Here is a 13,119-nt window from a genome sequence, read left to right as displayed (position 1 = left end):
CCTGAAAACGTTCCACTGTACAGAAGAGAAACCTTCCTAGTTTAGGAGCGGTGGACCCAGAAAAGACAGCCTGGATCATTCCATGGTTTCTAAGGTTTTGTAGTGTATTTTTATTTGCAGCTGTTTAAGTATAAAGAACCAATTCTGAAACTAGGGAGTGACGCTTGTGTCACCCCAGCACTCCAATTCTTTAACTACAAAATCTTCCTCTTAGTTTGGCCCACCCATCTCTCTCGTTTCTTTCTTTTTTTTCCAGCCCTGTACAGCTTGCAGTGGTAGAAAACTAATGGAAAAGAATAGCTTAGTGCTGCGTGGTTAAAACAGTCTGTCATCATAGGAAAAGATGGGATGTTTATCTCTTCTTATTTGAAAAGAGCCCCAAACTTGAGTCTTCCACTTCCTGAGTAAAAGTGCTTGATCATTAGGCTATCAGTGAAAAAGGCAATAACGCTTTGCCAGTACTTCCTCCTTTTCCTGTGGTGTGTTTTGGTCCCTTTTCCAGTAGGCTGATTATTGTTCCGTGTGGCATCCAAGAAAATCTGTTGGACTGAACCCTTCAGAACACCTCTGGAAAAAACTCCCGATTTTGTGGATTCAGTGCTTAAGTGTGAGCTTGATATTGAGCTCTGTCTCACTCAAGTCCAGGGCTGTTCCGGGGAAGTGAAGATATACGACATTAAGAGCCACTTTTAAGGAGAGGAATGTGACAAGGTGTGAATGGAGTTTCAGATAGCAGCTACTTAAGGGGGATTTCTAAAATTCTGTCTCTCTCCTTTCTTACCAGCAGCTGGAAAGGAAGATCAGGCTTTGAAGAAAGTTGCACCTTTATATAAATGTTGGGACGTCTGTGACTTAACTATTTCCGGCGTTCCTTAGCATATGCAGGAGAACTGCCATAACTGTCTGAAAAGTAGCACCCGATAATACTATAATGAAAGACATTAGTAAACAAGCTTATGTTGTTCATTTTACAGCTCTTCCGCTGTAGCAGACTACTTTGATGTTATTTTCTCTGGTTGTGTGGATATTTCACTTGTTAACAGGAAACAAAATGTTTTTCTAGCAATTATCTTTGGGGTACTCTGGGGTAAGAAGAGTTGCAAAAAATACTTGGGAATTTCTTGTTTTAATTGACTAGATTTCAAGTTAATAGTGTCCTTTGATCCACCAAACTACCAATAATCACTGAGAGAAAGGCATGCTAAACAGAAGAAAATCTATGTTTTCAGTCTCAGCAGGGAGATAAGCATGTGTTCAGCCACTGGAATGTTGGGAGAAAAAAATGCTTTACTCATGCAGCATGCAGGGAAAGGTCAAACTGAAGTCACACTGCTAATGCTCCGTAATAGGCTATGCCATGGGGCAGGGGGGGATTATTAAGCTTCCCTCTTTCATGATATTGTTTGTTTCTGTAACTGAAACAAGACGTAGAGGAATAGTCCTGAAGTAGGTAGGTAGAATCTCAAGTTCATGCACCATGCAGAAGTTTTGGTGGGTTTTGTTTGCTTTTGTTTTTTAACCTTTTTCATTGTTGCTGCAATAGGCACAAAGGAAAAATGGTGCATGATACAGCTTGCTCAGTCTTTAAATATAGTTGGTCTTCTGCAACTTGCCCCACCCACATGAAAGCATATTGCTGACTGATATTTAAGAGAAAAGTCTTTTTGTATTGCTATCGTATTGCTTATTATTTTTGTTTCTTTAGGAAAAAAAAGTACTTTACATTTTTTTCTGATCCCTACGTGTGTAGGTGATGACATCCCCCAAAATTGCTTAAAGGCAACTTGTTCTTGCCTAATTTGGTATCTTGAGAGAAAGGACTTGCTTTTTATAGTAACCTGTGTATTTCAACAGAAGATGAAATGACTACTTTGTGGACTTTAATTGGAAGCCTTACAAGCTGTGGATCTTATTTTTTTTCCTTTTATTTTTTAAAGAAACAGTGATCTGGAGCTTTGGAAATAATGAAAATGAAAAGTCAAGCTGCCCAAGTGTGAACCTTCTGAAAATCTCTGATAGCTGCACACTATCTTGATTACTTTTACTTTAAAATGACTCTTATCTCAGGTGAACAACTTGTAGTGTTATTCAGAGCATTGATTGTCGGTGATGTATAGAAGGCATTGGTGTACAACTCATTTCGCTTCCTATATTAACAAAATGCTTAAGAATTCTGAAGTTTTTCTGTGGTCAGTGTTATCCTTATTACATTAATAAATATGAAAAAATACAGTTTGTGCTTTTCAAGAAAGAGTGATTTATCATTTAAATAAATTCCTCTTTAGTATCAACATTACAAGGGCCTACAGCCATACCTCCTCAAGCTATGATCTCATTGCAGGCTAATCAAGGCAGGGCTTGGCTGGTATTTCAACAAGATTTCCAAGTGAAACCTGGATTGTTGCAAGAAGTTGTGTTGTTGATTTAGTAGATAGAGTTCTTGTCTCCTGAATCAGTGCTGAATTTGTGCCCCAGCTGGAGGTACTGTCTTTCAGAGGAGAAGCAGTATCAGACTTTCTAACCCTTATTTATTCCTCTTAATTCCATTGTACTTTCCTAAGTGTTCCTGTCTGTGGTTGGGTGCAAACTGTAATTCATTTAACTTGATTACTAAAATTGTTTAAAGTAATGCTTCTGTATTGATTGACTGCAGAACTTTTCCATACTACCTGCATCAATTTATTATTTCTGTAATGAATGAAATGATTACTATTTTCATTTGAGTAATCTTTGAAGCTATACCTAAAAGGAATTATTTGCGGTGATATGCCGGAATAGTATTTGAAAAAAATGCTTTAATGGTGGTATGTATAACTAAATCAAAAACCCAAAGTTTTATTCTCTAACATAAATACCCAATTGGCTCCCTCACATTAACTAATTGAGGTGAGCTACTTAACAAATCTTAAACCTGGGTGTGGAGCTCGATGTCCGTGAAACCAGTGTTTAGTGGTAATCCCTGGAGACTACTGACTACTTCTAGATAAATGCATTGTCATTTGTGTGAATAGTTGGTTTATAAATCATTTGGAGCTATTGTACTGTGACTGAGAAAGAGTTCAGTTTAGTTCTCCTCATCTTGCAAATTTTTCATTCATTTCTTTCTTCAGTTCTAGAAACATAATACATGAAGCAGTAGACATACGGTATGGTATGGGCAATACCTAGAACAATGATCTCACCCAGCCAATCAGCAATTTAAAAAAATGTGTCAAATCACATTTAATATTTCTTTTCAAACTCTTGCTTAGTTCTTTAAGTTACTGTGTTTGGGGAAAAATTGGTCAGAGTTGGACTGTCTCATTCTTTATGTTATTAAGTTTGATAGTAATAGCAATTTTAGGTAATGTCTGTGTATGAGAACAAAGTTTCTGTGTTAGGAATTAGGTAGCATCATGTTGCTATTTATCCTTTTTCTTTGTCAGCTACATTAGAAGTTTTTTTTCTTGTCAGTGCTCTAAAAACAATTCTGGTTTGAATTGAATAGTGTTTGCATTTGTGTCTGGTTGCTGGATCTGGGTCTTAATTATTGGAAGAGGGGAGTTAGTTTGCTCTGATGCAAGAAGATATTACTACTTTTTTCTTAGGTTAGCTGTTTGGCAAAGAGAGTGCTCTCAGTTTAGCACTTTAGTTACTGTTGAATAAATAGTTTAGCACTTTAGTTACTGTTGAATAAATCTCTTTTTTTTTCTTTTTGACTGTTATCTTATTGGCAGAATTATGCCAATGACTAACACGTGTTGTGAGTGGTCCAGCTTTGGAAGTCTGAAGCTCAAAGCAGGTTGGTTTGGCAACAGCATTAACAGGTAAAGTGCCACTGGTATTGGAAATTCTGTTTTAAAGTTAGTGTGGGTATTGCTATACTGTGATATACAAACTAAAATGAGAAAAGCAAAATATAGTTGAAATGACAGCATGAGTGGAAAGGCTTTTGACTTGAAGAATTTCAAGTCAATTTAATGACATGCTTAGAAGGCAGCAGTCTGAGAGGACCATATTAAAGATGGTGTGTGTACTTGCAGTACTGAAACAATGCTTGTTTTTTCTTTGCCTGTTTCTCACTACCTGTATATGACAGAAATCCTTCTGAGAAGGAGTCAGAATGCTGCATTTAAAAACCAAACACAGAAACTTCCTTATAATAAGTAAACTTTTAACTTCTGAACCTACCAGTTACTTCCAAATTCCTTGCTTTCCTCTCCTCTGTGTTTCCCACTCATAGCTACTCGAGGAAAAAATGTCAAATCTACCATGATTTCTAATTAAAAGTGAAACACAAACAAAAACATTCACGTCTGTTAAGTCTGGCAGAAGAATTGGTGGGTTTTGTGAGAACAGTTGCTGCAATAGGTGTCAGAGGGCAAAATTGAATGTCTATTAATTTTATCTATTTAAAAGACGGTATAAACTTGTTTTGTTGTTAGTGTCCGTGGCTACTTTTCAGTATGAATTTTGGTTGTCACCATAGGCGATGAGTAGTAGCATTAACATAAAGATAAAAGACCAGCAAGACACTTCTAGGTATTGCTTGTTGTTGCCAGAGGATTGCGCAGAATGCCATTTATTACTTAGTTATACATCATGTTTGTTTTTTGTTTGTGTTTTTTAGGAGGAAAAAACAATTGCGTTTGTGTGGTGTTTATGCATATGATACATTAGTCTATTGAACAAAGCATATATTTTTTTCCAGTAGAACTTGATTCATTGTGTGTGCTCCCGCTTAATGCATATTTAAAGTAAGGGAGTGTGGAAAGAACAAGCTAAATGGGAAATGAAACCTGGTCATGAATAGATTAGAGCAAATAACTGTTTAGTAGTGACCGAGCCAATATTATGTCGCTTACCTGAGCTCTTTTTCTTGATGAAAGCCATTTTTGTTTAGACTTCATATGGCCTTGTGATTGATACAGAGAATACCTAATGGTTCTAGTTCTGTGGCTCATTTCATTAATGAAAATTGAGACAGGTCCTAGCCGTTAAGCAGAATTTGTGCGTGTTGTATGTTTAAATGATATTGTACATGAAGAGTTTCTCGGAAGAGATCGTGTAAAAATTGGTGCAGTTAGGCTGAGACTTCATCCATTTAATCTATGCAGAATTGCCCCTTATTTTCAGTGTTTTGAGCCTATTTGACTTGAGGTCAACTGAAGATTTCCTTTTTTTTTTTTTTTTTTTTTTTTTAATTAAGAGAAGTATTGATGCCTCTGTAAAGCCAATGAAAGTCTTTCCATTTTTCTGCTTGCTTTTAAAGTAAGAAACAAAATTAGGCAGGCTTCTGATTCCACATAGGACAATGTTTTTAGTTACCTAAAGGTTGTACAGCAGGCTTTTTTATTATTATTGTTATTATTTTAGAATAACATTCCCACTCTGGTTATGGATTTTAGTAGTCCTAATTTTTGTGCTTCCTGTAACTTAGTGAATATTGTCAAGCCACAGCAAAAACAGATTTTTAAGGTTTACAGAGTGGACCACTGAATACGCTTTGGTTAAAAAGTTGGCAAAACTTCTATGATTTGAAGTACAACCAATTTTTAAATTCAGAAGGCTTCTGAAAATCAACTGAGCAGTTTATTTGTAGGATGTTTGTATCCTTTATATATACTTTGCCAAACAGCAGGCTTCTGGTGGTGTTCACCCAGACTTAAGTTGTCTAGCAGAAGTAGGTATCTTTAGAAAGTGATTTGTAGTGCTTAAATTAGACATAGCTTAGGTGCTCTGAATTGCTTTCCAAAGGTGCCTACCATTTGCTGTCAACTATGTAAGAAGCTGAGGAAACCTGTGTTTCCTTGATACGTACCTAGGTGCCTACACTGGGTACCTAAAGTTAGATGAAATATACTCAAGCAAGATTATTGTCTGTTTATTTGCAAGGTGTGTGGCTATAGCTAAAACGGATGGAAGATTCTTTATTCTTCTCATTGTTCTTTGTTTCTGAACATCACAAGAACATAACTTTCCAGCTTGATTTATCAAGCTAATCAGATGAGAATCATAACCTACCAAAGACTATGTTTGCAAAGTTGGGAGAGAGTTTCCTTCCCCTCATGCCCCACCCTGTAAGTTAATACAGTATCAGTACTGAGTGTCAAATTAATTCAGAACATTCTTGGTAAGCACAGGTCAGGTCACAAAGATAAGAGAATAGTTTCTGGAACATAACAAATAATTGGCGGGTCTTTTTAGTGGCCTTTATGTGTACCTGAAGGTCATTGTGGAATGTCAGATTCCCCAAAAGAGGACGAGCCTACTGTTTGATAAATGCTAGAAATGCAACAAATTATGGCTTTGAGATATTGAACAACTTGTCAGGTACACAGTTCTTAAGTTGGATTGTGAAGAACAGAATACTCCCTTTATAGAAAAAATGGAAATACATGAAGTAAAATAAAAACACATGGAGTAGAGTGTTTGACACTATAGAAGAGCTGGTTATTTCAAAGTTCTTCTGAATCTTGAGATGAAACAGCAAAATTGATTGAAAATGTTTAGCTCTTTAGGAAGGTGCTTAGTAGCATTGGCATTGAGGGGTAGGCTCCAAATCTTGTGTTACTGTATTTCTTCCCCTTATCCCGTTTGAAAAAGAAGGCTTTACCTCTGCTACCTGCCCAGCTTTCTCCCCCCTCCAAGTCTCTTTCTCTCTATTTCTAAGTTACTCTTCTTCAGAATTATTTAAATTCTTCTACTAACTTACTAACATACATCACCTCTGATGTTTGGGATAGGAAGTATGTTGTCATGTTTCTTGGATACATAGTTTCTAAGGAATTGTACATACTGAAGAACATCTTGAAAGATGCAGAATAGCCTGTTGTTTAAGGGTAGTAGAAAGTACAAAAAATAACTCTGACTGAAGGTTGGAAATGGAGAATATGAGATCTCTACTGAAGTGGTTGAGAGCTGCAGGCTGCCTCCTTTGGGTAATAACAGTGCAATTTCATCCATTCTTGCAAACACTTTTCTAACTGAAATGACTCGTAGAAAGGAGTTGGATCATGATTAAGGGTCCTTTCGTTGTTGTGGGTGTAGGTGGCCTTATCTGTGATGCTTTCTTTGCTCCATAGCAAAGCGCTTGGGCTCTTGACTATTCAGTCAACCTTGTTTCCAAGATTTAGTCTGCTTTTCTACCCACAGTTTTGAGTTCTCCATACGGGTGGGAGTTTGGTCCTGCACTGTGTGTTCATATATCATCTAGTACAATGGTATATTTAGTTTTATGGTAATAATATGGGTAGATATCTCCGATCAATTTGGAAGAGATTGTCAGAATGCTCTTGCTGATGTGTGAAATTGAATTCAGTTTTGTTATACTGAAAGATTAGCATAACCGTGTGAAATTAATTTAGAGCTTTATTTTATGGTAACTTATGAACTTCTGTCTCAGTTGTACTTTTTTTAAATGGAAAGAGATCCAAGTATTAGTAAAACTTACTTAAAATCCAGAGCCATTTGAAATGGCCAGATACTTTGTTTTTAGAGTAAGAAGTCCTTCATCCTCAGTAATTCTGTTATATTCTCTCTGTAGTGGACTTGTAATAAATTCTGAATAACTGAAGTAGAGAGGTACCCATCCATGGGGAGCATGAGAGTGCAATACATTTGTTCAAAATTGAGGCATAGGTACCTACTGCTGTACTCAAAACTGCAGCTTCAGTACTCTTCTTCAGTGAAATTGCTAAAATCCCTTCACAAAGCTATAAACCCAGATTATTTTGGATTTTTTTCTCTCTCGAGATAAAACATACTTCGTTATAGACTTGCTTTAAAAGCTTCCAACATAAACCATGAAACAGAGCAGTATCTCCCAGTTTCCCAAATATGTGTAAAACTATTCAGCATCCTGAATACTTTAAAAAGTTGTTGTTGGAAATGGGGGTTAACAATATTTTATTTGGAAGTTGCGTATTGTCAGTAAAATGTAATCATTTCAGATAGTATTGTAGAAACATGATTTCATGGTAAAGGAAGTGAAATGCTTCCTACACAGTATCAGTTAGTCATCACTGTTAATTTTCTTAAACAAATGACATGCAAAAATGGGTTTGTGGGTGTGTAGCTGGCTGATGTCTGATATAACGAATACTCCAACTCTTGATGAATATTTAGAATCTAGAGAATGAAAAAAATTACAGTATGGTAAATTGCCTTTTTTGCCCTATAAATACATATTTTCTTGATTTGGAAGAAAGGAGAACATTATATTTTCATAAGAGAAGATTGCAGTTGCCGTTTTTTGGTAAGGAATAGGAAAGCATCCTTTTTACAGTCACTCATTTAAATAAAAAAGATGGAAATGCATTATATTGACGTAAGGTGTTTTGCTTTGTGTATTTATATATGGAAGACACAAGTTCAGGGAAAACTTTAGACTTTGTGTATTTGTTAAATATAATGTCTATAATTAAGACTAGATTTTAGAGAAATATACTTTCAAAATTAGGATTTCATGTAAACCATTTGTAATCTATTTCTTACATGACAGCACCTCAGTAAAGTGTATTTATTTCTAAATATAAAGGCTGCTGTAAAATTAAAAGTCAGTGTCTTGTTGCAAAGCTGGATATTTTTGGATACTATTAGGTAGTATTTATTTAACATCTTAAATGCTGTTCTGATGCCATATGGTTATTTCTACTTTTTCAAAATTGCTAGGGCAATTTTTAAAGCTCTGTGGTAAACTTTTCCCCCTCTTTTAAATTATGTATTTCTAGTATGTGCAAGAATTCCTGTGTTTCCTATCCTTTTTCCTTTCTCCTGTCTTCTAAAAGGGAAGAAAATCCATCATTTTGCTCCCCAGTTTATAAAACTTAAATTCCAGTGATATATTAGTAAAATAAATGTTATTTCTACAGTCTTCACCTTCAGGACACTTTTCTGACTCCTGGGGGAGATGGCTACCAGAGCAGGGAGGAGGATTGTGCATTTCCCTATCACACCTTCAACACCTGTGTAGTTTCTGTGATTGCCCAATCTGATGGTAAGGAGGGATGTTAGGCAAATCTTGTGTTACCCAACTGAATTTCTTCTAGGTGATTAAGGAAAACATCGTCTAAAAAATATCATAGCCATTACCTAGTATGTCAAAGGTGTAGATGATTAAAATGTGACAGTAGACAGGCATGTGGTGCCTTGGTGGTTTTTTTGGTTCCATGAAGCAAGCAGCAAGTCTGAGGTTTACAGAGCTTCAAAAGAACCATGTGAGAAGCATTGGAGGAACTGAAAATGTTAGTGAATTGGAAATTGGGAAACCAATTAAATAAATTGCCCGTTTTGCCACAGATAGCTTGTATGCCTGTGTTCAGTTGTATGGCATCTTTGCCTCAGTCTCCGGTGGTTGAATAGGAATAAGTTTCCCTACTTTGCAAGGGTCTGTTTCTCATGAAATAGACCTGAGACCGGATGTGCTGAAATAATTTGGTGATGAAGACTTCATAGTCTTTATAGTAAAAAACAAAACCCAAATATATAGAAAACCTAGGAGTATGTTGAAACAGTCTTCTTAAAAGGTTATAACTGTGCAATTCAGTCAGGAATAAATCCTTCTTCACAACAGAAAACAATACTTAATGCTTGTATATCTTCAGCATTCTTCATAAATAATGTACTAAAGGGAGCAATTAGATGTTGCTTCACAAAATTAAACCTCACTACCTACCCAAAATGCACAGATGCTTTCAATGCATCTGAAAAGTAGGAAAGATTAATGGAGTGAGACACTCTGTCAGAACTCCAGTGAGGGGAAAAAACCCTGATATAGTCTTCTTATAGGAAAGGCCAACCAGACATTTGAATCTGTGAGATTTGAAACATTTGTTAGCAATAAAGCTTCATAAGAAAATAGTTTTTGTAGCCAAAACATATGGTTCTGCTGACCATTTGAATTTCCTTTGATTTCTCATGGCTGTGAGCTGCTTACAACTCCTTGATAGAAATGTACTGTCAGTGACTTAAAGACTGATAGTGGTAACATGGCTTATCATCATCTTTAAGATGATAACATAGGATACAAGTTTCAGTAGAATGAAGGGAATGTGTATGTGTATTTTTTTCTAAGTGAAGCTGAACTTAAAAATTTAGTTTCTTCATCTGCACATTACCAGAGCTAACTGGAGGTTCCTGTTTGCTCCAGTACATTCTATCAGTGTTTTATACAATCATTCCTTAACCGATTTCAACCTAAAGGTGTTGGGCTTGCTCAGACTTCCCGTTTGAAATCCAGTGCTGCAAACAGTAGGTCTTTAGCAACCTAGTTTATTTTGCTGGAAACTGACTGGGGAAATGTTGCTTGAGCAATTTAATTAACAGATTAGAGGGAGTGGAGATGAGCAGCAGGGAGTGGCAACACTGGTGTAGTCACACACCCTGCAATGGCTTACAGACCACAGACTTACAGTCCTGCTGACTTGCAGTGGAAATCAGTCTGAAATATTGAAGTCATTTTAGACAATAGGAGATAAGCATTGTGACTCTTCATTTTCTTTAAGGAGCAATGCAAAGGCAGACCTGTACTCTTTCTTCATTCACGATTCCCAAAAATGCATCCAGCCCTCCTGCCTCTTCTGAGGACAAAAAGGCCACTAATGGTTACTAAGATCTTGGTAGAAGGAAAACACTTTTGCTTGTTTTTATCTTTGATTACATTAAACACTTCAAATGTGAACGTCTAGGTGAACGTTTTTGCTAAATCAATGCTGAGTTAAGTAATGACACGTTACAACCAGGCCTGGATCTGTTGTGGATGCCTCCTTGTCTTGATGCTTGGAATTTTCTGGGATGTTTGATTGCTACTGATTGCAGTTCCTTATAGTCAGTTTTTCTTCTTTCTTTCCCCCCCCCTTCTTCTTTCTTTCCCCCCCTTCTTCTTTCTTTCCCCCCTTCTTCTTTCTTTCCCCCCTTCTTCTTTCTTTCCCCCCTTCTTCTTTCTTTCCCCCCTTCTTCTTTCTTTCCCCCCTTCTTCTTTCTTTCCCCCTTCTTCTTTCTTTGCCCCCTTCTTCTTTCTTTGCCCCCTTCTTCTTTCTTTGCCCCCTTCTTCTTTCTTTGCCCCCTTCTTCTTTCTTTGCCCCCTTCTTCTTTCTTTGCCCCCCTTCTTCTTTCTTTGCCCCCCTTCTTCTTTCTTTGCCCCCCTTCTTCTTTCTTTGCCCCCCTTCTTCTTTCTTTGCCCCCCTTCTTCTTTCTTTGCCCCCCTTCTTCTTTCTTGCCCCCCCTTCTTCTTTCTTTGCCCCCCCCCCCTTCTTTCTTTCTTTTCCTCCCTCTGGAGAAATTTCTGTGAGAAATTTTTGTGCAGCTTTTTTGGAATGAAATAAAATAAAATAATGATTGTATACCTTTTATTAACACAACCCATTAATACTGCTAGGGATTACTTCTTATTTAAATAGTTTTGGATTTTGGAGAAAAAAAGTCTTTTTGTAGATTTGTTTTTGTACCAGATCCAGTGCTAATTTAGAAAATATAAATCTTTTAAACTTCTTCCTGGCCACTGGAAAGTTGTATCTAGACCTAGACTGTTGCAAACCATTCCAAATAAGATTCTCTAGCGATGCATTCGGCTCTGTTAATGGTGAGACTGGCTTCTAACGTCTACATCATTTAACAAGTGAAATCAGTGCCCTGAAAAACAGCCTATCTCTCCTCTTATTCTCCCCGCCTCTGCCCCCCGAAAATCCAGATCAGATCACAGTCTTCAGGCATGGAACCGTATCTCCTTTTCGCCCTAAATGGATGAGGGGAAGGAAAAAGTATACAATTTGGCTGTGAAATTTAAAATGTTATCATGTATGCTTGTGAGGAGGACGAGTTAAGGTTGCATGTATAACATTATCTTAATTACAGAATTCTCAAATGATTCTATGGAGTGATTTCCTCTGTAATTTTGGTGTTTTCTTAATTGTGCGTGTGTGTATGTATGTATGTGTATGGACCAGCTTGGCATTTATTACTGTTTTAAAGCAGATGAGAAAAAAATGTGGTATCCTAGTGGCAACAATGTAATTTTATCAACTGAACTGCAGTTGTTTAGAAGAGCAAAGATAGGCTGTCGTTCCCTGCAGGGGTTAATACTAGAGGGGGATTGGGTGCCTTTCCCACTAGGTTTAGGCTTTCTCCGCTTCCAAGGGCATGTTATGATTCAAGAACCCTGTTTCCAGATTCTGGAGGGAGCATGTTGCAGTTGCCTCTTTTTTTCTCCCTAATACTTGATTGTAGCCTTTTCTGAATTTCCTTTAACATATTCCAGTCTTGCCTCTTTCTTGCCTAGGAGTCTGTATTCCTTATTATTCTCCTCAGCTGTGTGGTTCTGGACTCCATTCAACAGATGAAAACGGCTGAAACTACCAGTTTCTGTTGCTCTGCTATTTCTATCCCTAGCTCTGAATCTGGTTTACCTTGGTCAGCTGTGTGCAGTTTGGCTTACATGGTCTCCTTCCTTTTTCCTTGCCACCTCTCTGCTTCAACCCCCAAGCCTACAAAGTGTTTACCATGGCAGATCTATTCAGAGGACTTATACTCAGCTAAGTCTTCTACTCGCCGAGCACTTTCAAATGTGCTTAACTCAAGCAACAAAAGGTGTGTATGCATGTAGACATGTGAACATACTAGACTCTGTCAAATGTACCCCTTTTACTGAAGCAGGAAGCATTAGGGTTTTTCAAATTAAAATTTTTTTTTTTTAACGTTGGCATTTGTTTCTTGATTTGTTTCTCAATTTGTTTCTTGGAACTGGATGAACCATTTCAGTTTAAATTTAACAAAATAATTGGGTTTGAGGCTGACATGTGGAAAGAAGATATTCTGCCTTACTGACTGAAGTATGGCGAATTCATCAACCACTGAAAGAAGACATGGTCTCACAGTGGAAAGCATCAGACAACTTTATGATCAGTGAAGTGGCCAATACCACTGATGGTTAATTAAAGAAATGGGTCTTGGAGTAGGATAAGGACAGAAAATATCTTTTGTGAAACCGTGGCTTAGTTACTAGTTTATTAAAAAGGCATAATATAGAAATTAGAGCAACAAAAAGATGTCTACACTTGTTTATATTGAAATATATCATATAATGACCAGGAATTGGAGAACTGAGAGGAAGAACAGTGTGTTTTGGGTTTTGTTGTTGGTGGT

General features: G+C 37.0%; 1 protein-coding gene across 3 annotated transcripts in view; it reads left to right on the top strand.

The window, feature by feature from the left end:
- The window catches only part of SHROOM2 (shroom family member 2), a 133,329-nt gene that overhangs the window by 2,645 nt on the left and 117,565 nt on the right, over positions 1 to 13,119 (top strand). The window lies entirely within an intron of this gene.

The sequence above is a fragment of the Dromaius novaehollandiae genome, chromosome 1 (assembly GCF_036370855.1).
Source record: "Dromaius novaehollandiae isolate bDroNov1 chromosome 1, bDroNov1.hap1, whole genome shotgun sequence".
Classification (NCBI taxonomy): Eukaryota; Metazoa; Chordata; class Aves; order Casuariiformes; family Dromaiidae; genus Dromaius; species Dromaius novaehollandiae.
Note: the sequence above shows the minus strand (reverse complement) of the source record. Positions and strands in the feature narration are given on the sequence as shown.